Below are 27,726 nucleotides of genomic sequence, written 5' to 3' on the forward strand. Positions count from 1 at the left end.
GAAAAACAATTTATTATACACTCATGATTTTATTTAAATGTATTTCTTTTAATGGCAAACCCACTGAGGTAAGTATGCAGTAAGTTATTATAGTGAATGTGTAATTATGATATAAATCTAAATTGAGCAAACAATCTTTCCCTTACTTTAATGTTTTAAAATCTAGAATTAAAGGGAAAATGTATGTTCTTTAAATAATACAAGAGGATATGGAGGCATAAATCATAGGCTGTTTATTCTTTACATATTATGCTAATCAGGAATTGCAGCAAAACCCTGCTTAATCGAAGAATACGCTCACAGGAATGGTGGAGGAAAATTGAACTGTCCAATATTTGTTTTGCCCACCACCAAGAAGCCTGGGTATACATAAACAGTATAGAGTGAAATAATTGTTTTTAGGAAATACATTTAAATATCTTTGACAGAATATGTCAGTTTTAACTTGTACTATAATAAATAAGCATGAAGTTCTTATGCTATTAAATGTGTATTGTCACATGGAAATTTTCTATCTTGTCTCACGGAAGGGAAACATTTGATTTTTGGAAGAAACTGAATTTTGATGCAGTAAATCTTATTGCTAAGTTTGAGATAAATTAAGTGCAATGCTAATTCATAGTGACTTACTATTGTAAATCATGACTGGCATACCAACACTGAAATATATATATATCGAGTCTATTAAGTTATTTCTGGTAGTCAAGAGTTTTTAAACATAAATGATGGAAACAAGAAATTCAGAGGGAAGAACAATAATGATAAAAGTTGTCAGTATGCATTTGAAAGCAGAACAAATAAAATTATTTAGGATTATTATAATCAATTAAAATCAATTAGGGTTGTGAATTTAGTTACAGGTTCAAATATAAACCATGGCTTGTGGGTCCCCAAGAATATATTATGAAAGTAATTTTTTCCTAATATATTCTTTATTATCCATGAAGGGGGTTTCACCTTTGCCAGAGGTTCATTGTTGCCCAATTTGGGTTTTTATTATCGAGTTTCAAAATTTAAAATTAATTCATTATGCAATGCAATTTCAACATGCACTGACTGAAAACTTTCTGAACGTACCAACTCATCTTCAAACACATCAATCTCAGGATTTTCAACACAATACCTTAAGCATATATTATGTAAAATGGCCACCAGATATGACCATTTTACATATTTTGCTTTGTGAATACAATAGTGTTCCACCAGTAACGTACAGTACCCTAAATCTTGATTTGATCTCTATAGCTGCAGGAACTTTTCTGTGCTTCTCATTATAGAGATATTCCCGTGATAAAATGGGATTATAATCCACTATCTCCCAAAGATATGCACGATGCGACAAAATACTATCTACATTTTGTTCGAGTCCACTCAAACTCCAAATAAATGCATCATGAGTATTGCCTGGCCATTGTCCTACAGCATAGAGAACTCTCAGACCAGCATCCCATACCTAGAAAAACATAAATCCTAAGTCAAAAGAAAGTTTCATCTGAAATTTTAATACACAGATTTTTAACATTGAATATAGTTGATATATTAATAAATCAGTCTTTTTAAGGAGTTTACTTTCCATTTTTAACAAAAATATGTCACTGTTTTTTCATTATTAAAAATATGCAATAAAACGTTAAAACAAAAAAAAAAAAAAAAATTATATCTACCCTTTTTTTATTAAATTGTAGTAAATAGGTGATTCTAAAAGCTTTTGTATTATTTAATATCAATACTTCACTATAATTATAGTATAGATAGCTTTTTGTTATTATTATTTGAATAATAATAATAATAAAACATTCTTGCAGCAATTTGAAATGACTATAATATTATACTTATTATCATATATTTCTTACCTTTTCACCATTAATGGAAAATTTATTTTTCTGGTTAATGAAGACAAAACAAAAATTAATATCACACCACACTCGCAACATCTGCGGTTTCATTTGAATGTAACACAAAATAATTCTTCGTAAGCTAGGTAGAATCACATTTGTGATTGCACTCCAATTCTTTTACAGCTGGTCGAGAGAATTAACATCTACTGTATGTGGAAATAGCGAACAAAACAGTAAGAAATTGGAACAGTTACCTGTAGGCAACTTGTATTCATAGCATTCTAAAATGAGCTTTTGGTAAAATGTGACCGCAAATAAAACAGTAGTAATGAACGAATGTTTTTTCACGAAGTGGGTCCAATACTTTCACAGCAGGGATATTTCATGTATTCTGCAGAGAGACTGATGTATGGTTTGTTGTAACTGCTGTATACAAATGTCTGGCTCGGAATTCCACAGCAGCAATTGGCACAACTTTCATGGTTGATGGTATAATATGGAGGTACCAAAAATTAGTATTATCACAGTAACTGCAAGATGGCTTACATTTCTAAAACTCAGTTAACACATTTCATGCAGAAAGAAAATATTATCCAGTTTCATACTTAAATCAAGGTCACTGAAATGTGGTAAAAGCAATCTGCTTAAGAAAACAGATGCCTCTGTAGAGGACTTTCTATGGAAAACTGGCTTTCATTCCCATTATACATGGGCAAAACCAATGTCGTGTAATATAATAATCTATTAGTACAGTAAATACATTTAATTTCTTTGCATTTATTTATGTCATGCTGCTTTTCATGTAATTTAGTATGATAACCTTATAAGTTTATTTAATTCTGCTCATGGTCTACGGAAGTAAGGTAAGTCACCTGTTATGAGAATATCAAGTTATTAATATTTATGTGAAAGTCTGCAATAACTTTTCATATCATAAGAGATTTACGAATGTGTATATAACTTACATGTGTAGTTATTATGCAAGATCTATAGAAAGTATCCAAAATTACCATGACATTAATCACACTGTACGAACAGGCAAGACATTATACATTAGGAGAAAATTAACTAATATTTTGGGGGATGAAATACTATTTTACACATGGGAACTGTTTAAACAGCTGAGAAAAATTCATGCTTTTTTCCCTACAGTTACAGAATATATATATACATTGTTTCATAAGAATAAAAAGTAAAGTTAAATTTAAATAATTCTCATGTGCCATTGCTGCAAAGAATTAAATTTGAATTTAACAAATATTCTCTCTTCATATAAAGTTAATTTAAATTATGAAATTTTAATTGCATACATATCAAAGATTAATTATTGCTGCGAATTAGTTTACTATATCATTGAAATTCTGAGAGCATATGTAAATTAAATGCACGTATTTAAAACCATGAAAAAATATATAATATTCCAAAAAACTAATCCCTAATATATACATATATATATATATCTCAAAGACAGGCATATGCATAATTTCTGTTAGAGAAACAGTTTCTCCGAGATTACGTTTTAGAGTAATTAAAACGGTAAATTAATGGTGATATTATTACTGCATTCCAAAATTCGCAGTAATTAACGATTTCGATCATTACTACGAAACAAAACGGGATGAAAAAGAAAGAATCCTGATACAATAACATTAAAAATTTGTGTGTTTACGTATAAAAATATATAATATTCTCAAATAGGTCATTTAAGCATAGTCTTTGATTCGGAAACATTTCCAGAAGTATTTCAGTTTTCATAATCTAAAGTAAAAACAAACCTGCTTTTGCAGAGAATATCCATTGACAGTTGCCTTCAGAAAAGGTTTCAATTCATTGAAGCAAACCGATTTAATCTGAATCAACTGATGAATTCACGCTCAGACATTTCAAAAGCATTACGACTGTCTCTTAAATGCCAAGGAATTTGATCAGAATTTTTCCGATATCTTAAAAGTCTGAGCAAAATCACTTCAGCCATCTTGTTTACAGTCGCTGTTAAGAGTTTGCGGCAGGTCAGGAGTAGCCTCTAAATTCCTCTATGGTAGTGACGTATTTTCAGTAGGCGTGTCCGAAAAGCGTTGCACTTGAATCCGATTTTGCAATGCAAGTGCGATTACCATGACAAGCGTTGCACTTGAATTCGCCCCTTAGACGGGCATACTAAATTCCTCATCACGACCGATCAGAATCCCTTAGTTTGGCTCAGAAATAATGTGAGTCTAAATCAACGACTTATGAGATGGGCACTAGTACTACAACCCTACAATTACACGATCGTTCATCGAAGTGGTAAAAAAACCATAAAAATGTAGAGTTAAGTCGTACTCCCTGGCCTGATTAAATAATTTGTTTCTCTTCAAACGAATTCAAGTGCAACGCTCTGATAAACTGCAAATGTTAACTCACAAGAGGCCTTCCTGCTATCGGCTGCTAAAGTCGAATTCAAGTGCAACGCTTTACCGCTCTGGTAACTGATGACGTCAAAATTGCAATGGGGAGCTGGTTTGCTCTCCTGCCAGGAGAGCTTGTCCGATAAACTACATCAGTATCCAATGAGACTGCGTGTCGATATAAACAAAAAACATCAGTTCCCATGATTCTTCTGAGCTTATGGTCAAGTGTTTACTGCGTTGTAGTGTGGTGTAACGAAGTGTTTCAGTCCTGAAAACGAAGGAAATATGCAGACATGTAATGTAATGTGTACAACTTTATTTACTTTATCCTATAGATTCCCTCCAAAGTAATCTAGAGCAACAGGTGTGTGTAAAATATATTTTACTTTTCAGACAAAAATATTTGCTTTTTTAAATATAAACCACAATTTTTTCCCATTTTCAAATTACAGCATTTGGTTTTTATTCTTCTAATAGTAAGTTTAGTTTAAAATTCAAATTTGTGTTATATTTTTATTGTTCACTGCAGATGCATGATTCTTCAGTGACAGTAGGCATGTTTACCATATGAAATTTAACTAGTTCTTGAATTATATAGTAATTAATAAGCCCATCTATGTGAAAGCAGATAAGCCTGCTGAACACTGCTATCCCAGTCTCTCTTAAAATCCAGGTGAAAAAGCTAGCTGCATGAGTGTTCTCTTCATTTTTTCAATGTATAACATGAATACTAAATTTTCCTTAGTTTTCCATGCAGGCATTCCTTCCCTTAGACATTCATTATGTGATGCAACGGTTAAGAGCAATTTTAAGGTTTATATTGTACATCGTTGGGAAAATATAAAAATGAAATTAAAGGTATTTCAATATAATACAATAAATAAAAATTATATGAAACTCTGAATTGTAGTAAGTGATCATTCTAATGTGATATTAATGTAATATATACATCCAGAGTAAAGGTTTAATTTATAAATTATGCTTTGTGTTCTGCTCATAATATTGTGCATTTACAGTACACTTTTGCTTCTTAAGTGAAAGTTTGGACCCATTCTCGTTTGATATCAGTTATGTTCAGATTTATTTATTTCATAAAATTTCAAAAAACAATTTTTTGCTATTAAAAGCTACAAGTGCAGAAAGAAAAGCTTAATTTCTTTACTGTAACTGTGTCATGCTTCTCTGCTGATAATGAAAGTCGTCTTTTAATGAGATTTCTTTCATTTCATATATTAATTGTATCTTTTACCATACTGGTTGCCATCTTTCATTGTGCATTCTTCAATATTTTCTGGTACTTACATAATAACACAAATACCTGGATCAGTTTGGTGGTCTTTATAAATGAAAAGAGAAAAATACTTATCAGGAGAAGTACGTTGTTTTTGCAGCTTGCTTTTAGCATAACCAAACTATCAATATTTATCAAAGTTGGCAAAACGTTATAACATATCAAAGGAAAAAACATTTAACAAATTTTAAAATACTAATTTGAATTATAAAATAAAAATTATATGATAGTTTAAAAAAATACATTTTCCACAAATTTTTTGTCTAATTTTTTAGCACTGTTCTTCACTGCTTGTGCCAAGTGATCATTTTTCACTAAAAAAAAAAAAAAAAAAAAAAAAAAAATCAGAGAATTACATAAACTTGATACTGCATGCCTTGTCTATGTACCAAATTCATCTCATAGTTGTTTCCATTAGAAATTTTTGTACTAAAATATTCTATTCCTGCAGAACATTTAACACAGCTTCTTCTTTTGATAGTAAGCTCCACAAGCAGTATTTTAAATCTGAAATTAATCTAAAACAACTATTCGTATCTAAAAACCATTGGAACTTGAAATACAACATAAGGAACACATATGAAAATGGTGACATTGCTTGAATGAAAAATTGTCATGAGCATGTTACCTGAAAAATTTTGATGCATAATCATTGCCAGAGTTTGGCACATTTTTGAAAATTTGGTAACTTTCATTAAGGTGGTTTCAATAATATGCAAATATCTTGTATTCTTATGATTGCTTCATTGTATACTTTTCCCCTTTCCCTAGAGTGCAGTACAATACCACAAGTTTTCCAGCCAAATGCGGTATACATTTCAAGTTTCTATACATTTATATAAATTTTGAGAGAGTAAAATATTGACAAAAACTGTATTAAGTTTTCAACTCTTGTTTTGTTTTTCATTAAAAATTTGCTACGATTACGTATAATTCATTTTTTTTAATGTAAATGTTTTTAAGTATTTGTAGGATAAAGGCAAATTACACTTATTCATTCTTTCTTTGATATAATACATGTAGCTCTTTACCTGAAATCAATGTTTGTCAAATTATTGTGCATAAATTAGAAGTATGCATGTTTCTCATAAGCCAGTTATGTTTCAGGAACTATCTTTAATGAATTGTATAGAAAATTGTGGACGAGCTGTTAGGTGTACAGGAACATGGTATATTATAAACATGTATAGTATCTCGTAGTATATAAACTCATAACTTTGATTATGCAGTATGCTTTGTATATTATTTCTGAAAGCATGTATATTTCAATCAAGATTGTCGAGGTTAATTGTGCTTCTTTTATGCTATCTCTGAAAGCATGCATATTTCAATCAAGATTGTTGAGTAAACTTTTCGCTATCTCTGAAAGCATGTATATTTCAATCAAGATTGTTGAGTAAACTTTTCTTACTTTATGCTATCTCTGAAAGCATGTATATTTCAGTCAAGATTGTTGAGTAAATTGTGCTTATTTTATGCTTTTTTCTTTTTTACATTAGAAAATTCCACACTTTTATCGCGAGGATGACATTTAGGAATGACAAGTTTGTATCTATTACATAAAATCTAATGTTTTCTGGATTCTTCTTTTCTTTTTCCTTCCAACAGAAAAACTTTAATGGTATAAATCAGCGGTTTTCAACCTCTTGACTTATTGTGTACCATCCAAGCAAAAACTGAAAAACATTAATACCACCACTAATTTTACAATGATTATTTTTCAATTCCTTAATAGAAATATTAAAAACATATATATATTGCCATTTGCACACTCTTTGTATTAATTATGTACACATAAAAACTATTAGATTAAAAACTGATGATTACTTAATTATCAAAATTAAATTAATTATTCACTTGATTATCAAAATTTCAGTTATAATACTTTAATATTTAATTTCTTTATGTCTGCTCTTATTTCATTTAATGGTAAATTAGGATCCACTTTTTATTTTGGTGAGTATTTATATTTCAAATTTAACATGGAAAAAATCATTTTTCACACAAACAGGTTGTGCGAAAAGACAATACAAATTTAATAGCTTTATTTGAAATGCCTTTAAATTCTTTTTTTCGGTTCAGCCAAAAGTTAACAAGTGTGTCATTCAAATTTTCGAGTCAATTTCGATCAAAGGAAATTTCTATTAACTATTCTTTTCTTTATGAGATTTTTGAATTTAATAGTTAAAAATACTTTGTTTCTTTGCGTACCACCGGCTGAGAACCGCAGGTATAAATTAATTATAACAGGTGTAAATTAATATTTCTCATACAAAAGAGTTATTTCAATTCTTTTATTGTGAACATTATATACAGAGTATGTCTATTATTAAGAACAAGATTTTAAAATAATAATCATTAAATCCTCTTGATCTATAAAGTCTTAAAAATTATAAAGGGGAAAAAAATTGAAAGTTAAAGAAATCACTATTATGAATTGTTCCTTTTTAGAGAAATTTCATTGTTTAATTAATTATAAAAAGTGTTTTACATTATGAAATATAAAAAGAATATTTGAATTTGAATGAATATTTTAAAATTTTCCCTCAGATAGAAGCTCAACTATTCGAAGCAGGAGACCGAAGAGAAAAAAGGAAGAGAGATGATATTACAGCTGCAGAAAAGGAAATAATTGAAACGCAGAAGAATATATTAATGTACTGTGTGAAATATGTGACTTGTATAAGCAATCAGTTGCAAATCAGACTGCTGTCATAGAAAATCAAAATATAATTATTAATTTATTAAAAAAATAAATCATGCATTTCAAATATTACAGTGTTTTCATTCTTGTATATATTTCTGCAGTGCGGGATTCATATTTTAATTGTAAAATTTATTACTTTCTTAATTTTATTAAATTTGTGATTATGAAAATTATTTAAAAGAAATTCACAGATCCATTATATGACATAAACATTATAATAATTTTAATACCACTATTATAAGTCTCGTGAAAATATTTATGCATTTTACACAGCAATTATCTTTTTCCTGGAGGAAATGGGAATAAGACCTGTAAGAATCTAGTCAATGTATTACAAATTTTAATTTTCAGATATAACATGAAATGACTTAAATTGTTTTTCAATTATGTTAATAAGTTATATGAATGAGATGTGGTATTAAAAATTTCATTTCTTTTTATCATTGAAGATAACATTCGATATCCTGCAACTCCATAACAATGGCAGATAAAATTGGCATTCTAATTTCGAAGTTCTAAAAATACAGAGTAACTTAAAGATGACAACTATTAAAGTGTGCCTAATGTCTAGTTTACAATAACAATGTTGAGTGAATCAGACTGTATTTATTTTCCCCTTCTCTTTTTTTGGCTGAAAAACAATTTATTATACACTCATGATTTTATTTAAATGTATTTCTTTTAATGGCAAACCCACTGAGGTAAGTATGCAGTAAGTTATTATAGTGAATGCGTAATTATGATATAAATCTAAATTGAGCAAACAATCTTTCCCTTACTTTAATGTTTTAAAATCTAGAATTAAAGGAAAAATGTATGTTCTTTAAATAATACAAGAGGATATGGAGGCATAAATCATAGGCTGTTTATTCTTTACATATTATGCTAATCAGGAATTGCAGCAAAACCCTGCTTAATCGAAGAATACGCTCACAGGAATGGTGGAGGAAAATTGAACTGTCCAATATTTGTTTTGCCCACCACCAAGAAGCCTGGGTATACATAAACAGTATAGAGTGAAATAATTGTTTTTAGGAAATACATTTAAATATCTTTGACAGAATATGTCAGTTTTAACTTGTACTATAATAAATAAGCATGAAGTTCTTATGCTATTAAATGTGTATTGTCACATGGAAATTTTCTATCTTGTCTCACGGAAGGGAAACATTTGATTTTTGGAAGAAACTGAATTTTGATGCAGTAAATCTTATTGCTAAGTTTGAGATAAATTAAGTGCAATGCTAATTCATAGTGACTTACTATTGTAAATCATGACTGGCATACCAACACTGAAATATATATATATCGAGTCTATTAAGTTATTTCTGGTAGTCAAGAGTTTTTAAACATAAATGATGGAAACAAGAAATTCAGAGGGAAGAACAATAATGATAAAAGTTGTCAGTATGCATTTGAAAGCAGAACAAATAAAATTATTTAGGATTATTATAATCAATTAAAATCAATTAGGGTTGTGAATTTAGTTACAGGTTCAAATATAAACCATGGCTTGTGGGTCCCCAAGAATATATTATGAAAGTAATTTTTTCCTAATATATTCTTTATTATCCATGAAGGGGGTTTCACCTTTGCCAGAGGTTCATTGTTGCCCAATTTGGGTTTTTATTATCGAGTTTCAAAATTTAAAATTAATTCATTGTGCAATGCAATTTCAACATGCACTGACTGAAAACTTTCTGAACGTACCAACTCATCTTCAAACACATCAATCTCAGGATTTTCAACACAATACCTTAAGCATATATTATGTAAAATGGCCACCAGATATGACCATTTTACATATTTTGCTTTGTGAATACAATAGTGTTCCACCAGTAACGTACAGTACCCTAAATCTTGATTTGATCTCTATAGCTGCAGGAACTTTTCTGTGCTTCTCATTATAGAGATATTCCCGTGATAAAATGGGATTATAATCCACTATCTCCCAAAGATATGCACGATGCGACAAAATACTATCTACATTTTGTTCGAGTCCACTCAAACTCCAAATAAATGCATCATGAGTATTGCCTGGCCATTGTCCTACAGCATAGAGAACTCTCAGACCAGCATCCCATACCTAGAAAAACATAAATCCTAAGTCAAAAGAAAGTTTCATCTGAAATTTTAATACACAGATTTTTAACATTGAATATAGTTGATATATTAATAAATCAGTCTTTTTAAGGAGTTTACTTTCCATTTTTAACAAAAATATGTCACTGTTTTTTCATTATTAAAAATATGCAATAAAACGTTAAAACAAAAAAAAAAAAAAAAAAAAAAATTATATCTACCCTTTTTTTATTAAATTGTAGTAAATAGGTGATTCTAAAAGCTTTTGTATTATTTAATATCAATACTTCACTATAATTATAGTATAGATAGCTTTTTGTTATTATTATTTGAATAATAATAATAATAAAACATTCTTGCAGCAATTTGAAATGACTATAATATTATACTTATTATCATATATTTCTTACCTTTTCACCATTAATGGAAAATTTATTTTTCTGGTTAATGAAGACAAAACAAAAATTAATATCACACCACACTCGCAACATCTGCGGTTTCATTTGAATGTAACACAAAATAATTCTTCGTAAGCTAGGTAGAATCACATTTGTGATTGCACTCCAATTCTTTTACAGCTGGTCGAGAGAATTAACATCTACTGTATGTGGAAATAGCGAACAAAACAGTAAGAAATTGGAACAGTTACCTGTAGGCAACTTGTATTCATAGCATTCTAAAATGAGCTTTTGGTAAAATGTGACCGCAAATAAAACAGTAGTAATGAACGAATGTTTTTTCACGAAGTGGGTCCAATACTTTCACAGCAGGGATATTTCATGTATTCTGCAGAGAGACTGATGTATGGTTTGTTGTAACTGCTGTATACAAATGTCTGGCTCGGAATTCCACAGCAGCAATTGGCACAACTTTCATGGTTGATGGTATAATATGGAGGTACCAAAAATTAGTATTATCACAGTAACTGCAAGATGGCTTACATTTCTAAAACTCAGTTAACACATTTCATGCAGAAAGAAAATATTATCCAGTTTCATACTTAAATCAAGGTCACTGAAATGTGGTAAAAGCAATCTGCTTAAGAAAACAGATGCCTCTGTAGAGGACTTTCTATGGAAAACTGGCTTTCATTCCCATTATACATGGGCAAAACCAATGTCGTGTAATATAATAATCTATTAGTACAGTAAATACATTTAATTTCTTTGCATTTATTTATGTCATGCTGCTTTTCATGTAATTTAGTATGATAACCTTATAAGTTTATTTAATTCTGCTCATGGTCTACGGAAGTAAGGTAAGTCACCTGTTATGAGAATATCAAGTTATTAATATTTATGTGAAAGTCTGCAATAACTTTTCATATCATAAGAGATTTACGAATGTGTATATAACTTACATGTGTAGTTATTATGCAAGATCTATAGAAAGTATCCAAAATTACCATGACATTAATCACACTGTACGAACAGGCAAGACATTATACATTAGGAGAAAATTAACTAATATTTTGGGGGATGAAATACTATTTTACACATGGGAACTGTTTAAACAGCTGAGAAAAATTCATGCTTTTTTCCCTACAGTTACAGAATATATATATACATTGTTTCATAAGAATAAAAAGTAAAGTTAAATTTAAATAATTCTCATGTGCCATTGCTGCAAAGAATTAAATTTGAATTTAACAAATATTCTCTCTTCATATAAAGTTAATTTAAATTATGAAATTTTAATTGCATACATATCAAAGATTAATTATTGCTGCGAATTAGTTTACTATATCATTGAAATTCTGAGAGCATATGTAAATTAAATGCACGTATTTAAAACCATGAAAAAATATATAATATTCCAAAAAACTAATCCCTAATATATACATATATATATATATCTCAAAGACAGGCATATGCATAATTTCTGTTAGAGAAACAGTTTCTCCGAGATTACGTTTTAGAGTAATTAAAACGGTAAATTAATGGTGATATTATTACTGCATTCCAAAATTCGCAGTAATTAACGATTTCGATCATTACTACGAAACAAAACGGGATGAAAAAGAAAGAATCCTGATACAATAACATTAAAAATTTGTGTGTTTACGTATAAAAATATATAATATTCTCAAATAGGTCATTTAAGCATAGTCTTTGATTCGGAAACATTTCCAGAAGTATTTCAGTTTTCATAATCTAAAGTAAAAACAAACCTGCTTTTGCAGAGAATATCCATTGACAGTTGCCTTCAGAAAAGGTTTCAATTCATTGAAGCAAACCGATTTAATCTGAATCAACTGATGAATTCACGCTCAGACATTTCAAAAGCATTACGACTGTCTCTTAAATGCCAAGGAATTTGATCAGAATTTTTCCGATATCTTAAAAGTCTGAGCAAAATCACTTCAGCCATCTTGTTTACAGTCGCTGTTAAGAGTTTGCGGCAGGTCAGGAGTAGCCTCTAAATTCCTCTATGGTAGTGACGTATTTTCAGTAGGCGTGTCCGAAAAGCGTTGCACTTGAATCCGATTTTGCAATGCAAGTGCGATTACCATGACAAGCGTTGCACTTGAATTCGCCCCTTAGACGGGCATACTAAATTCCTCATCACGACCGATCAGAATCCCTTAGTTTGGCTCAGAAATAATGTGAGTCTAAATCAACGACTTATGAGATGGGCACTAGTACTACAACCCTACAATTACACGATCGTTCATCGAAGTGGTAAAAAACCATAAAAATGTAGAGTTAAGTCGTACTCCCTGGCCTGATTAAATAATTTGTTTCTCTTCAAACGAATTCAAGTGCAACGCTCTGATAAACTGCAAATGTTAACTCACAAGAGGCCTTCCTGCTATCGGCTGCTAAAGTCGAATTCAAGTGCAACGCTTTACCGCTCTGGTAACTGATGACGTCAAAATTGCAATGGGGAGCTGGTTTGCTCTCCTGCCAGGAGAGCTTGTCCGATAAACTACATCAGTATCCAATGAGACTGCGTGTCGATATAAACAAAAAACATCAGTTCCCATGATTCTTCTGAGCTTATGGTCAAGTGTTTACTGCGTTGTAGTGTGGTGTAACGAAGTGTTTCAGTCCTGAAAACGAAGGAAATATGCAGACATGTAATGTAATGTGTACAACTTTATTTACTTTATCCTATAGATTCCCTCCAAAGTAATCTAGAGCAACAGGTGTGTGTAAAATATATTTTACTTTTCAGACAAAAATATTTGCTTTTTTAAATATAAACCACAATTTTTTCCCATTTTCAAATTACAGCATTTGGTTTTTATTCTTCTAATAGTAAGTTTAGTTTAAAATTCAAATTTGTGTTATATTTTTATTGTTCACTGCAGATGCATGATTCTTCAGTGACAGTAGGCATGTTTACCATATGAAATTTAACTAGTTCTTGAATTATATAGTAATTAATAAGCCCATCTATGTGAAAGCAGATAAGCCTGCTGAACACTGCTATCCCAGTCTCTCTTAAAATCCAGGTGAAAAAGCTAGCTGCATGAGTGTTCTCTTCATTTTTTCAATGTATAACATGAATACTAAATTTTCCTTAGTTTTCCATGCAGGCATTCCTTCCCTTAGACATTCATTATGTGATGCAACGGTTAAGAGCAATTTTAAGGTTTATATTGTACATCGTTGGGAAAATATAAAAATGAAATTAAAGGTATTTCAATATAATACAATAAATAAAAATTATATGAAACTCTGAATTGTAGTAAGTGATCATTCTAATGTGATATTAATGTAATATATACATCCAGAGTAAAGGTTTAATTTATAAATTATGCTTTGTGTTCTGCTCATAATATTGTGCATTTACAGTACACTTTTGCTTCTTAAGTGAAAGTTTGGACCCATTCTCGTTTGATATCAGTTATGTTCAGATTTATTTATTTCATAAAATTTCAAAAAACAATTTTTTGCTATTAAAAGCTACAAGTGCAGAAAGAAAAGCTTAATTTCTTTACTGTAACTGTGTCATGCTTCTCTGCTGATAATGAAAGTCGTCTTTTAATGAGATTTCTTTCATTTCATATATTAATTGTATCTTTTACCATACTGGTTGCCATCTTTCATTGTGCATTCTTCAATATTTTTTGGTACTTACATAATAACACAAATACCTGGATCAGTTTGGTGGTCTTTATAATTGAAAAGAGAAAAATACTTATCAGGAGAAGTACGTTGTTTTTGCAGCTTGCTTTTAGCATAACCAAACTATCAATATTTATCAAAGTTGGCAAAACGTTATAACATATCAAAGGAAAAAACATTTAACAAATTTTAAAATACTAATTTGAATTATAAAATAAAAATTATATGATAGTTTAAAAAAATACATTTTCCACAAATTTTTTGTCTAATTTTTTAGCACTGTTCTTCACTGCTTGTGCCAAGTGATCAGTTTTCACTAAAAAAAAAAAAAAAAAAAAAAAAAAATCAGAGAATTACATAAACTTGATACTGCATGCCTTGTCTATGTACCAAATTCATCTCATAGTTGTTTCCATTAGAAATTTTTGTACTAAAATATTCTATTCCTGCAGAACATTTAACACAGCTTCTTCTTTTGATAGTAAGCTCCACAAGCAGTATTTTAAATCTGAAATTAATCTAAAACAACTATTCGTATCTAAAAACCATTGGAACTTGAAATACAACATAAGGAACACATATGAAAATGGTGACATTGCTTGAATGAAAAATTGTCATGAGCATGTTACCTGAAAAATTTTGATGCATAATCATTGCCAGAGTTTGGCACATTTTTGAAAATTTGGTAACTTTCATTAAGGTGGTTTCAATAATATGCAAATATCTTGTATTCTTATGATTGCTTCATTGTATACTTTTCCCCTTTCCCTAGAGTGCAGTACAATACCACAAGTTTTCCAGCCAAATGCGGTATACATTTCAAGTTTCTATACATTTATATAAATTTTGAGAGAGTAAAATATTGACAAAAACTGTATTAAGTTTTCAACTCTTGTTTTGTTTTTCATTAAAAATTTGCTACGATTACGTATAATTCATTTTTTTTAATGTAAATGTTTTTAAGTATTTGTAGGATAAAGGCAAATTACACTTATTCATTCTTTCTTTGATATAATACATGTAGCTCTTTACCTGAAATCAATGTTTGTCAAATTATTGTGCATAAATTAGAAGTATGCATGTTTCTCATAAGCCAGTTATGTTTCAGGAACTATCTTTAATGAATTGTATAGAAAATTGTGGACGAGCTGTTAGGTGTACAGGAACATGGTATATTATAAACATGTATAGTATCTCGTAGTATATAAACTCATAACTTTGATTATGCAGTATGCTTTGTATATTATTTCTGAAAGCATGTATATTTCAATCAAGATTGTCGAGGTTAATTGTGCTTCTTTTATGCTATCTCTGAAAGCATGCATATTTCAATCAAGATTGTTGAGTAAACTTTTCGCTATCTCTGAAAGCATGTATATTTCAATCAAGATTGTTGAGTAAACTTTTCTTACTTTATGCTATCTCTGAAAGCATGTATATTTCAGTCAAGATTGTTGAGTAAATTGTGCTTATTTTATGCTTTTTTCTTTTTTACATTAGAAAATTCCACACTTTTATCGCGAGGATGACATTTAGGAATGACAAGTTTGTATCTATTACATAAAATCTAATGTTTTCTGGATTCTTCTTTTCTTTTTCCTTCCAACAGAAAAACTTTAATGGTATAAATCAGCGGTTTTCAACCTCTTGACTTATTGTGTACCATCCAAGCAAAAACTGAAAAACATTAATACCACCACTAATTTTACAATGATTATTTTTCAATTCCTTAATAGAAATATTAAAAACATATATATATTGCCATTTGCACACTCTTTGTATTAATTATGTACACATAAAAACTATTAGATTAAAAACTGATGATTACTTAATTATCAAAATTAAATTAATTATTCACTTGATTATCAAAATTTCAGTTATAATACTTTAATATTTAATTTCTTTATGTCTGCTCTTATTTCATTTAATGGTAAATTAGGATCCACTTTTTATTTTGGTGAGTATTTATATTTCAAATTTAACATGGAAAAAATCATTTTTCACACAAACAGGTTGTGCGAAAAGACAATACAAATTTAATAGCTTTATTTGAAATGCCTTTAAATTCTTTTTTTCGGTTCAGCCAAAAGTTAACAAGTGTGTCATTCAAATTTTCGAGTCAATTTCGATCAAAGGAAATTTCTATTAACTATTCTTTTCTTTATGAGATTTTTGAATTTAATAGTTAAAAATACTTTGTTTCTTTGCGTACCACCGGCTGAGAACCGCAGGTATAAATTAATTATAACAGGTGTAAATTAATATTTCTCATACAAAAGAGTTATTTCAATTCTTTTATTGTGAACATTATATACAGAGTATGTCTATTATTAAGAACAAGATTTTAAAATAATAATCATTAAATCCTCTTGATCTATAAAGTCTTAAAAATTATAAAGGGAAAAAAAATTGAAAGTTAAAGAAATCACTATTATGAATTGTTCCTTTTTAGAGAAATTTCATTGTTTAATTAATTATAAAAAGTGTTTTACATTATGAAATATAAAAAGAATATTTGAATTTGAATGAATATTTTAAAATTTTCCCTCAGATAGAAGCTCAACTATTCGAAGCAGGAGACCGAAGAGAAAAAAGGAAGAGAGATGATATTACAGCTGCAGAAAAGGAAATAATTGAAACGCAGAAGAATATATTAATGTACTGTGTGAAATATGTGACTTGTATAAGCAATCAGTTGCAAATCAGACTGCTGTCATAGAAAATCAAAATATAATTATTAATTTATTAAAAAAATAAATCATGCATTTCAAATATTACAGTGTTTTCATTCTTGTATATATTTCTGCAGTGCGGGATTCATATTTTAATTGTAAAATTTACTACTTTCTTAATTTTATTAAATTTGTGATTATGAAAATTATTTAAAAGAAATTCACAGATCCATTATATGACATAAACATTATAATAATTTTAATACCACTATTATAAGTCTCGTGAAAATATTTATGCATTTTACACAGCAATTATCTTTTTCCTGGAGGAAATGGGAATAAGACCTGTAAGAATCTAGTCAATGTATTACAAATTTTAATTTTCAGATATAACATGAAATGACTTAAATTGTTTTTCAATTATGTTAATAAGTTATATGAATGAGATGTGGTATTAAAAATTTCATTTCTTTTTATCATTGAAGATAACATTCGATATCCTGCAACTCCATAACAATGGCAGATAAAATTGGCATTCTAATTTCGAAGTTCTAAAAATACAGAGTAACTTAAAGATGACAACTATTAAAGTGTGCCTAATGTCTAGTTTACAATAACAATGTTGAGTGAATCAGACTGTATTTATTTTCCCCTTCTCTTTTTTTGGCTGAAAAACAATTTATTATACACTCATGATTTTATTTAAATGTATTTCTTTTAATGGCAAACCCACTGAGGTAAGTATGCAGTAAGTTATTATAGTGAATGCGTAATTATGATATAAATCTAAATTGAGCAAACAATCTTTCCCTTACTTTAATGTTTTAAAATCTAGAATTAAAGGAAAAATGTATGTTCTTTAAATAATACAAGAGGATATGGAGGCATAAATCATAGGCTGTTTATTCTTTACATATTATGCTAATCAGGAATTGCAGCAAAACCCTGCTTAATCGAAGAATACGCTCACAGGAATGGTGGAGGAAAATTGAACTGTCCAATATTTGTTTTGCCCACCACCAAGAAGCCTGGGTATACATAAACAGTATAGAGTGAAATAATTGTTTTTAGGAAATACATTTAAATATCTTTGACAGAATATGTCAGTTTTAACTTGTACTATAATAAATAAGCATGAAGTTCTTATGCTATTAAATGTGTATTGTCACATGGAAATTTTCTATCTTGTCTCACGGAAGGGAAACATTTGATTTTTGGAAGAAACTGAATTTTGATGCAGTAAATCTTATTGCTAAGTTTGAGATAAATTAAGTGCAATGCTAATTCATAGTGACTTACTATTGTAAATCATGACTGGCATACCAACACTGAAATATATATATATCGAGTCTATTAAGTTATTTCTGGTAGTCAAGAGTTTTTAAACATAAATGATGGAAACAAGAAATTCAGAGGGAAGAACAATAATGATAAAAGTTGTCAGTATGCATTTGAAAGCAGAACAAATAAAATTATTTAGGATTATTATAATCAATTAAAATCAATTAGGGTTGTGAATTTAGTTACAGGTTCAAATATAAACCATGGCTTGTGGGTCCCCAAGAATATATTATGAAAGTAATTTTTTCCTAATATATTCTTTATTATCCATGAAGGGGGTTTCACCTTTGCCAGAGGTTCATTGTTGCCCAATTTGGGTTTTTATTATCGAGTTTCAAAATTTAAAATTAATTCATTGTGCAATGCAATTTCAACATGCACTGACTGAAAACTTTCTGAACGTACCAACTCATCTTCAAACACATCAATCTCAGGATTTTCAACACAATACCTTAAGCATATATTATGTAAAATGGCCACCAGATATGACCATTTTACATATTTTGCTTTGTGAATACAATAGTGTTCCACCAGTAACGTACAGTACCCTAAATCTTGATTTGATCTCTATAGCTGCAGGAACTTTTCTGTGCTTCTCATTATAGAGATATTCCCGTGATAAAATGGGATTATAATCCACTATCTCCCAAAGATATGCACGATGCGACAAAATACTATCTACATTTTGTTCGAGTCCACTCAAACTCCAAATAAATGCATCATGAGTATTGCCTGGCCATTGTCCTACAGCATAGAGAACTCTCAGACCAGCATCCCATACCTAGAAAAACATAAATCCTAAGTCAAAAGAAAGTTTCATCTGAAATTTTAATACACAGATTTTTAACATTGAATATAGTTGATATATTAATAAATCAGTCTTTTTAAGGAGTTTACTTTCCATTTTTAACAAAAATATGTCACTGTTTTTTCATTATTAAAAATATGCAATAAAACGTTAAAACAAAAAAAAAAAAAAAAAAAAAAAAATTATATCTACCCTTTTTTTATTAAATTGTAGTAAATAGGTGATTCTAAAAGCTTTTGTATTATTTAATATCAATACTTCACTATAATTATAGTATAGATAGCTTTTTGTTATTATTATTTGAATAATAATAATAATAAAACATTCTTGCAGCAATTTGAAATGACTATAATATTATACTTATTATCATATATTTCTTACCTTTTCACCATTAATGGAAAATTTATTTTTCTGGTTAATGAAGACAAAACAAAAATTAATATCACACCACACTCGCAACATCTGCGGTTTCATTTGAATGTAACACAAAATAATTCTTCGTAAGCTAGGTAGAATCACATTTGTGATTGCACTCCAATTCTTTTACAGCTGGTCGAGAGAATTAACATCTACTGTATGTGGAAATAGCGAACAAAACAGTAAGAAATTGGAACAGTTACCTGTAGGCAACTTGTATTCATAGCATTCTAAAATGAGCTTTTGGTAAAATGTGACCGCAAATAAAACAGTAGTAATGAACGAATGTTTTTTCACGAAGTGGGTCCAATACTTTCACAGCAGGGCTATTTCGTGTATTCTGCAGAGAGACTGATGTATGGTTTGTTGTAACTGCTGTATATAAATGTCTGGCTCGGAATTCCACAGCAGCAATTGGCACAACTTTCATGGTTGATGGTATAATATGGAGGTACCAAAAATTAGTATTATCACAGTAACTGCAAGATGGCTTACATTTCTAAAACTCAGTTAACACATTTCATGCAGAAAGAAAATATTATCCAGTTTCATACTTAAATCAAGGTCACTGAAATGTGGTAAAAGCAATCTGCTTAAGAAAACAGATGCCTCTGTAGAGGACTTTCTATGGAAAACTGGCTTTCATTCCCATTATACATGGGCAAAACCAATGTCGTGTAATATAATAATCTATTAGTACAGTAAATACATTTAATTTCTTTGCATTTATTTATGTCATGCTGCTTTTCATGTAATTTAGTATGATAACCTTATAAGTTTATTTAATTCTGCTCATGGTCTACGGAAGTAAGGTAAGTCACCTGTTATGAGAATATCAAGTTATTAATATTTATGTGAAAGTCTGCAATAACTTTTCATATCATAAGAGATTTACGAATGTGTATATAACTTACATGTGTAGTTATTATGCAAGATCTATAGAAAGTATCCAAAATTACCATGACATTAATCACACTGTACGAACAGGCAAGACATTATACATTAGGAGAAAATTAACTAATATTTTGGGGGATGAAATACTATTTTACACATGGGAACTGTTTAAACAGCTGAGAAAAATTCATGCTTTTTTCCCTACAGTTACAGAATATATATATACATTGTTTCATAAGAATAAAAAGTAAAGTTAAATTTAAATAATTCTCATGTGCCATTGCTGCAAAGAATTAAATTTGAATTTAACAAATATTCTCTCTTCATATAAAGTTAATTTAAATTATGAAATTTTAATTGCATACATATCAAAGATTAATTATTGCTGCGAATTAATTTACTATATCATTGAAATTCTGAGAGCATATGTAAATTAAATGCACGTATTTAAAACCATGAAAAAATATATAATATTCCAAAAAACTAATCCCTAATATATACATATATATATATATCTCAAAGACAGGCATATGCATAATTTCTGTTAGAGAAACAGTTTCTCCGAGATTACGTTTTAGTGTAATTAAAACGGTAAATTAATGGTGATATTATTACTGCATTCCAAAATTCGCAGTAATTAACGATTTCGATCATTACTACGAAACAAAACGGGATGAAAAAGAAAGAATCCTGATACAATAACATTAAAAATTTGTGTGTTTACGTATAAAAATATATAATATTCTCAAATAGGTCATTTAAGCATAGTCTTTGATTCGGAAACATTTCCAGAAGTATTTCAGTTTTCATAATCTAAAGTAAAAACAAACCTGCTTTTGCAGAGAATATCCATTGACAGTTGCCTTCAGAAAAGGTTTCAATTCATTGAAGCAAACCGATTTAATCTGAATCAACTGATGAATTCACGCTCAGACATTTCAAAAGCATTACGACTGTCTCTTAAATGCCAAGGAATTTGATCAGAATTTTTCCGATATCTTAAAAGTCTGAGCAAAATCACTTCAGCCATCTTGTTTACAGTCGCTGTTAAGAGTTTGCGGCAGGTCAGGAGTAGCCTCTAAATTCCTCTATGGTAGTGACGTATTTTCAGTAGGCGTGTCCGAAAAGCGTTGCACTTGAATCCGATTTTGCAATGCAAGTGCGATTACCATGACAAGCGTTGCACTTGAATTCGCCCCTTAGACGGGCATACTAAATTCCTCATCACGACCGATCAGAATCCCTTAGTTTGGCTCAGAAATAATGTGAGTCTAAATCAACGACTTATGAGATGGGCACTAGTACTACAACCCTACAATTACACGATCGTTCATCGAAGTGGTAAAAAACCATAAAAATGTAGAGTTAAGTCGTACTCCCTGGCCTGATTAAATAATTTGTTTCTCTTCAAACGAATTCAAGTGCAACGCTCTGATAAACTGCAAATGTTAACTCACAAGAGGCCTTCCTGCTATCGGCTGCTAAAGTCGAATTCAAGTGCAACGCTTTACCGCTCTGGTAACTGATGACGTCAAAATTGCAATGGGGAGCTGGTTTGCTCTCCTGCCAGGAGAGCTTGTCCGATAAACTACATCAGTATCCAATGAGACTGCGTGTCGATATAAACAAAAAACATCAGTTCCCATGATTCTTCTGAGCTTATGGTCAAGTGTTTACTGCGTTGTAGTGTGGTGTAACGAAGTGTTTCAGTCCTGAAAACGAAGGAAATATGCAGACATGTAATGTAATGTGTACAACTTTATTTACTTTATCCTATAGATTCCCTCCAAAGTAATCTAGAGCAACAGGTGTGTGTAAAATATATTTTACTTTTCAGACAAAAATATTTGCTTTTTTAAATATAAACCACAATTTTTTCCCATTTTCAAATTACAGCATTTGGTTTTTATTCTTCTAATAGTAAGTTTAGTTTAAAATTCAAATTTGTGTTATATTTTTATTGTTCACTGCAGATGCATGATTCTTCAGTGACAGTAGGCATGTTTACCATATGAAATTTAACTAGTTCTTGAATTATATAGTAATTAATAAGCCCATCTATGTGAAAGCAGATAAGCCTGCTGAACACTGCTATCCCAGTCTCTCTTAAAATCCAGGTGAAAAAGCTAGCTGCATGAGTGTTCTCTTCATTTTTTCAATGTATAACATGAATACTAAATTTTCCTTAGTTTTCCATGCAGGCATTCCTTCCCTTAGACATTCATTATGTGATGCAACGGTTAAGAGCAATTTTAAGGTTTATATTGTACATCGTTGGGAAAATATAAAAATGAAATTAAAGGTATTTCAATATAATACAATAAATAAAAATTATATGAAACTCTGAATTGTAGTAAGTGATCATTCTAATGTGATATTAATGTAATATATACATCCAGAGTAAAGGTTTAATTTATAAATTATGCTTTGTGTTCTGCTCATAATATTGTGCATTTACAGTACACTTTTGCTTCTTAAGTGAAAGTTTGGACCCATTCTCGTTTGATATCAGTTATGTTCAGATTTATTTATTTCATAAAATTTCAAAAAACAATTTTTTGCTATTAAAAGCTACAAGTGCAGAAAGAAAAGCTTAATTTCTTTACTGTAACTGTGTCATGCTTCTCTGCTGATAATGAAAGTCGTCTTTTAATGAGATTTCTTTCATTTCATATATTAATTGTATCTTTTACCATACTGGTTGCCATCTTTCATTGTGCATTCTTCAATATTTTTTGGTACTTACATAATAACACAAATACCTGGATCAGTTTGGTGGTCTTTATAATTGAAAAGAGAAAAATACTTATCAGGAGAAGTACGTTGTTTTTGCAGCTTGCTTTTAGCATAACCAAACTATCAATATTTATCAAAGTTGGCAAAACGTTATAACATATCAAAGGAAAAAACATTTAACAAATTTTAAAATACTAATTTGAATTATAAAATAAAAATTATATGATAGTTTAAAAAAATACATTTTCCACAAATTTTTTGTCTAATTTTTTAGCACTGTTCTTCACTGCTTGTGCCAAGTGATCAGTTTTCACTAAAAAAAAAAAAAAAAAAAAAAAAAAAAAAATCAGAGAATTACATAAACTTGATACTGCATGCCTTGTCTATGTACCAAATTCATCTCATAGTTGTTTCCATTAGAAATTTTTGTACTAAAATATTCTATTCCTGCAGAACATTTAACACAGCTTCTTCTTTTGATAGTAAGCTCCACAAGCAGTATTTTAAATCTGAAATTAATCTAAAACAACTATTCGTATCTAAAAACCATTGGAACTTGAAATACAACATAAGGAACACATATGAAAATGGTGACATTGCTTGAATGAAAAATTGTCATGAGCATGTTACCTGAAAAATTTTGATGCATAATCATTGCCAGAGTTTGGCACATTTTTGAAAATTTGGTAACTTTCATTAAGGTGGTTTCAATAATATGCAAATATCTTGTATTCTTATGATTGCTTCATTGTATACTTTTCCCCTTTCCCTAGAGTGCAGTACAATACCACAAGTTTTCCAGCCAAATGCGGTATACATTTCAAGTTTCTATACATTTATATAAATTTTGAGAGAGTAAAATATTGACAAAAACTGTATTAAGTTTTCAACTCTTGTTTTGTTTTTCATTAAAAATTTGCTACGATTACGTATAATTCATTTTTTTTAATGTAAATGTTTTTAAGTATTTGTAGGATAAAGGCAAATTACACTTATTCATTCTTTCTTTGATATAATACATGTAGCTCTTTACCTGAAATCAATGTTTGTCAAATTATTGTGCATAAATTAGAAGTATGCATGTTTCTCATAAGCCAGTTATGTTTCAGGAACTATCTTTAATGAATTGTATAGAAAATTGTGGACGAGCTGTTAGGTGTACAGGAACATGGTATATTATAAACATGTATAGTATCTCGTAGTATATAAACTCATAACTTTGATTATGCAGTATGCTTTGTATATTATTTCTGAAAGCATGTATATTTCAATCAAGATTGTCGAGGTTAATTGTGCTTCTTTTATGCTATCTCTGAAAGCATGCATATTTCAATCAAGATTGTTGAGTAAACTTTTCGCTATCTCTGAAAGCATGTATATTTCAATCAAGATTGTTGAGTAAACTTTTCTTACTTTATGCTATCTCTGAAAGCATGTATATTTCAGTCAAGATTGTTGAGTAAATTGTGCTTATTTTATGCTTTTTTCTTTTTTACATTAGAAAATTCCACACTTTTATCGCGAGGATGACATTTAGGAATGACAAGTTTGTATCTATTACATAAAATCTAATGTTTTCTGGATTCTTCTTTTCTTTTTCCTTCCAACAGAAAAACTTTAATGGTATAAATCAGCGGTTTTCAACCTCTTGACTTATTGTGTACCATCCAAGCAAAAACTGAAAAACATTAATACCACCACTAATTTTACAATGATTATTTTTCAATTCCTTAATAGAAATATTAAAAACATATATATATTGCCATTTGCACACTCTTTGTATTAATTATGTACACATAAAAACTATTAGATTAAAAACTGATGATTACTTAATTATCAAAATTAAATTAATTATTCACTTGATTATCAAAATTTCAGTTATAATACTTTAATATTTAATTTCTTTATGTCTGCTCTTATTTCATTTAATGGTAAATTAGGATCCACTTTTTATTTTGGTGAGTATTTATATTTCAAATTTAACATGGAAAAAATCATTTTTCACACAAACAGGTTGTGCGAAAAGACAATACAAATTTAATAGCTTTATTTGAAATGCCTTTAAATTCTTTTTTTCGGTTCAGCCAAAAGTTAACAAGTGTGTCATTCAAATTTTCGAGTCAATTTCGATCAAAGGAAATTTCTATTAACTATTCTTTTCTTTATGAGATTTTTGAATTTAATAGTTAAAAATACTTTGTTTCTTTGCGTACCACCGGCTGAGAACCGCAGGTATAAATTAATTATAACAGGTGTAAATTAATATTTCTCATACAAAAGAGTTATTTCAATTCTTTTATTGTGAACATTATATACAGAGTATGTCTATTATTAAGAACAAGATTTTAAAATAATAATCATTAAATCCTCTTGATCTATAAAGTCTTAAAAATTATAAAGGGAAAAAAAATTGAAAGTTAAAGAAATCACTATTATGAATTGTTCCTTTTTAGAGAAATTTCATTGTTTAATTAATTATAAAAAGTGTTTTACATTATGAAATATAAAAAGAATATTTGAATTTGAATGAATATTTTAAAATTTTCCCTCAGATAGAAGCTCAACTATTCGAAGCAGGAGACCGAAGAGAAAAAAGGAAGAGAGATGATATTACAGCTGCAGAAAAGGAAATAATTGAAACGCAGAAGAATATATTAATGTACTGTGTGAAATATGTGACTTGTATAAGCAATCAGTTGCAAATCAGACTGCTGTCATAGAAAATCAAAATATAATTATTAATTTATTAAAAAAATAAATCATGCATTTCAAATATTACAGTGTTTTCATTCTTGTATATATTTCTGCAGTGCGGGATTCATATTTTAATTGTAAAATTTACTACTTTCTTAATTTTATTAAATTTGTGATTATGAAAATTATTTAAAAGAAATTCACAGATCCATTATATGACATAAACATTATAATAATTTTAATACCACTATTATAAGTCTCGTGAAAATATTTATGCATTTTACACAGCAATTATCTTTTTCCTGGAGGAAATGGGAATAAGACCTGTAAGAATCTAGTCAATGTATTACAAATTTTAATTTTCAGATATAACATGAAATGACTTAAATTGTTTTTCAATTATGTTAATAAGTTATATGAATGAGATGTGGTATTAAAAATTTCATTTCTTTTTATCATTGAAGATAACATTCGATATCCTGCAACTCCATAACAATGGCAGATAAAATTGGCATTCTAATTTCGAAGTTCTAAAAATACAGAGTAACTTAAAGATGACAACTATTAAAGTGTGCCTAATGTCTAGTTTACAATAACAATGTTGAGTGAATCAGACTGTATTTATTTTCCCCTTCTCTTTTTTTGGCTGAAAAACAATTTATTATACACTCATGATTTTATTTAAATGTATTTCTTTTAATGGCAAACCCACTGAGGTAAGTATGCAGTAAGTTATTATAGTGAATGCGTAATTATGATATAAATCTAAATTGAGCAAACAATCTTTCCCTTACTTTAATGTTTTAAAATCTAGAATTAAAGGAAAAATGTATGTTCTTTAAATAATACAAGAGGATATGGAGGCATAAATCATAGGCTGTTTATTCTTTACATATTATGCTAATCAGGAATTGCAGCAAAACCCTGCTTAATCGAAGAATACGCTCACAGGAATGGTGGAGGAAAATTGAACTGTCCAATATTTGTTTTGCCCACCACCAAGAAGCCTGGGTATACATAAACAGTATAGAGTGAAATAATTGTTTTTAGGAAATACATTTAAATATCTTTGACAGAATATGTCAGTTTTAACTTGTACTATAATAAATAAGCATGAAGTTCTTATGCTATTAAATGTGTATTGTCACATGGAAATTTTCTATCTTGTCTCACGGAAGGGAAACATTTGATTTTTGGAAGAAACTGAATTTTGATGCAGTAAATCTTATTGCTAAGTTTGAGATAAATTAAGTGCAATGCTAATTCATAGTGACTTACTATTGTAAATCATGACTGGCATACCAACACTGAAATATATATATATCGAGTCTATTAAGTTATTTCTGGTAGTCAAGAGTTTTTAAACATAAATGATGGAAACAAGAAATTCAGAGGGAAGAACAATAATGATAAAAGTTGTCAGTATGCATTTGAAAGCAGAACAAATAAAATTATTTAGGATTATTATAATCAATTAAAATCAATTAGGGTTGTGAATTTAGTTACAGGTTCAAATATAAACCATGGCTTGTGGGTCCCCAAGAATATATTATGAAAGTAATTTTTTCCTAATATATTCTTTATTATCCATGAAGGGGGTTTCACCTTTGCCAGAGGTTCATTGTTGCCCAATTTGGGTTTTTATTATCGAGTTTCAAAATTTAAAATTAATTCATTGTGCAATGCAATTTCAACATGCACTGACTGAAAACTTTCTGAACGTACCAACTCATCTTCAAACACATCAATCTCAGGATTTTCAACACAATACCTTAAGCATATA

The 27,726-nt window shown here is 29.2% G+C and overlaps 3 long non-coding RNA genes across 3 annotated transcripts; all 3 read left to right on the forward strand.

Annotated features, from left to right (window-relative positions):
- The first annotated feature begins 4,223 nt into the window (after window positions 1-4,223).
- On the forward strand, window positions 4,224-8,290 carry LOC146999153 (uncharacterized). Its single transcript, XR_015041431.1, has 2 exons — window positions 4,224-4,592; window positions 8,070-8,290. It is a non-coding gene; the product is annotated as an uncharacterized LOC146999153 (long non-coding RNA).
- A 3,925-nt stretch (window positions 8,291-12,215) lies between these two features.
- Window positions 12,216-17,153, forward strand: LOC146999154 (uncharacterized). The gene is made up of 2 exons (XR_015041432.1): window positions 12,216-13,456; window positions 16,933-17,153. It is a non-coding gene; the product is annotated as an uncharacterized LOC146999154 (long non-coding RNA).
- Window positions 17,154-21,194: 4,041 nt separating this feature from the next.
- LOC146999155 (uncharacterized) lies at window positions 21,195-26,022 on the forward strand. Its single transcript, XR_015041433.1, has 2 exons — window positions 21,195-22,321; window positions 25,802-26,022. It is a non-coding gene; the product is annotated as an uncharacterized LOC146999155 (long non-coding RNA).
- Window positions 26,023-27,726: the final 1,704 nt, after the last annotated feature.

The sequence above is a fragment of the Stegodyphus dumicola genome, chromosome 1, assembly GCF_044657685.1.
Source record: "Stegodyphus dumicola isolate Sdum_Otavi_A_Nest chromosome 1, ASM4465768v1".
In the NCBI taxonomy this organism is placed as follows: domain Eukaryota; kingdom Metazoa; phylum Arthropoda; class Arachnida; order Araneae; family Eresidae; genus Stegodyphus; species Stegodyphus dumicola.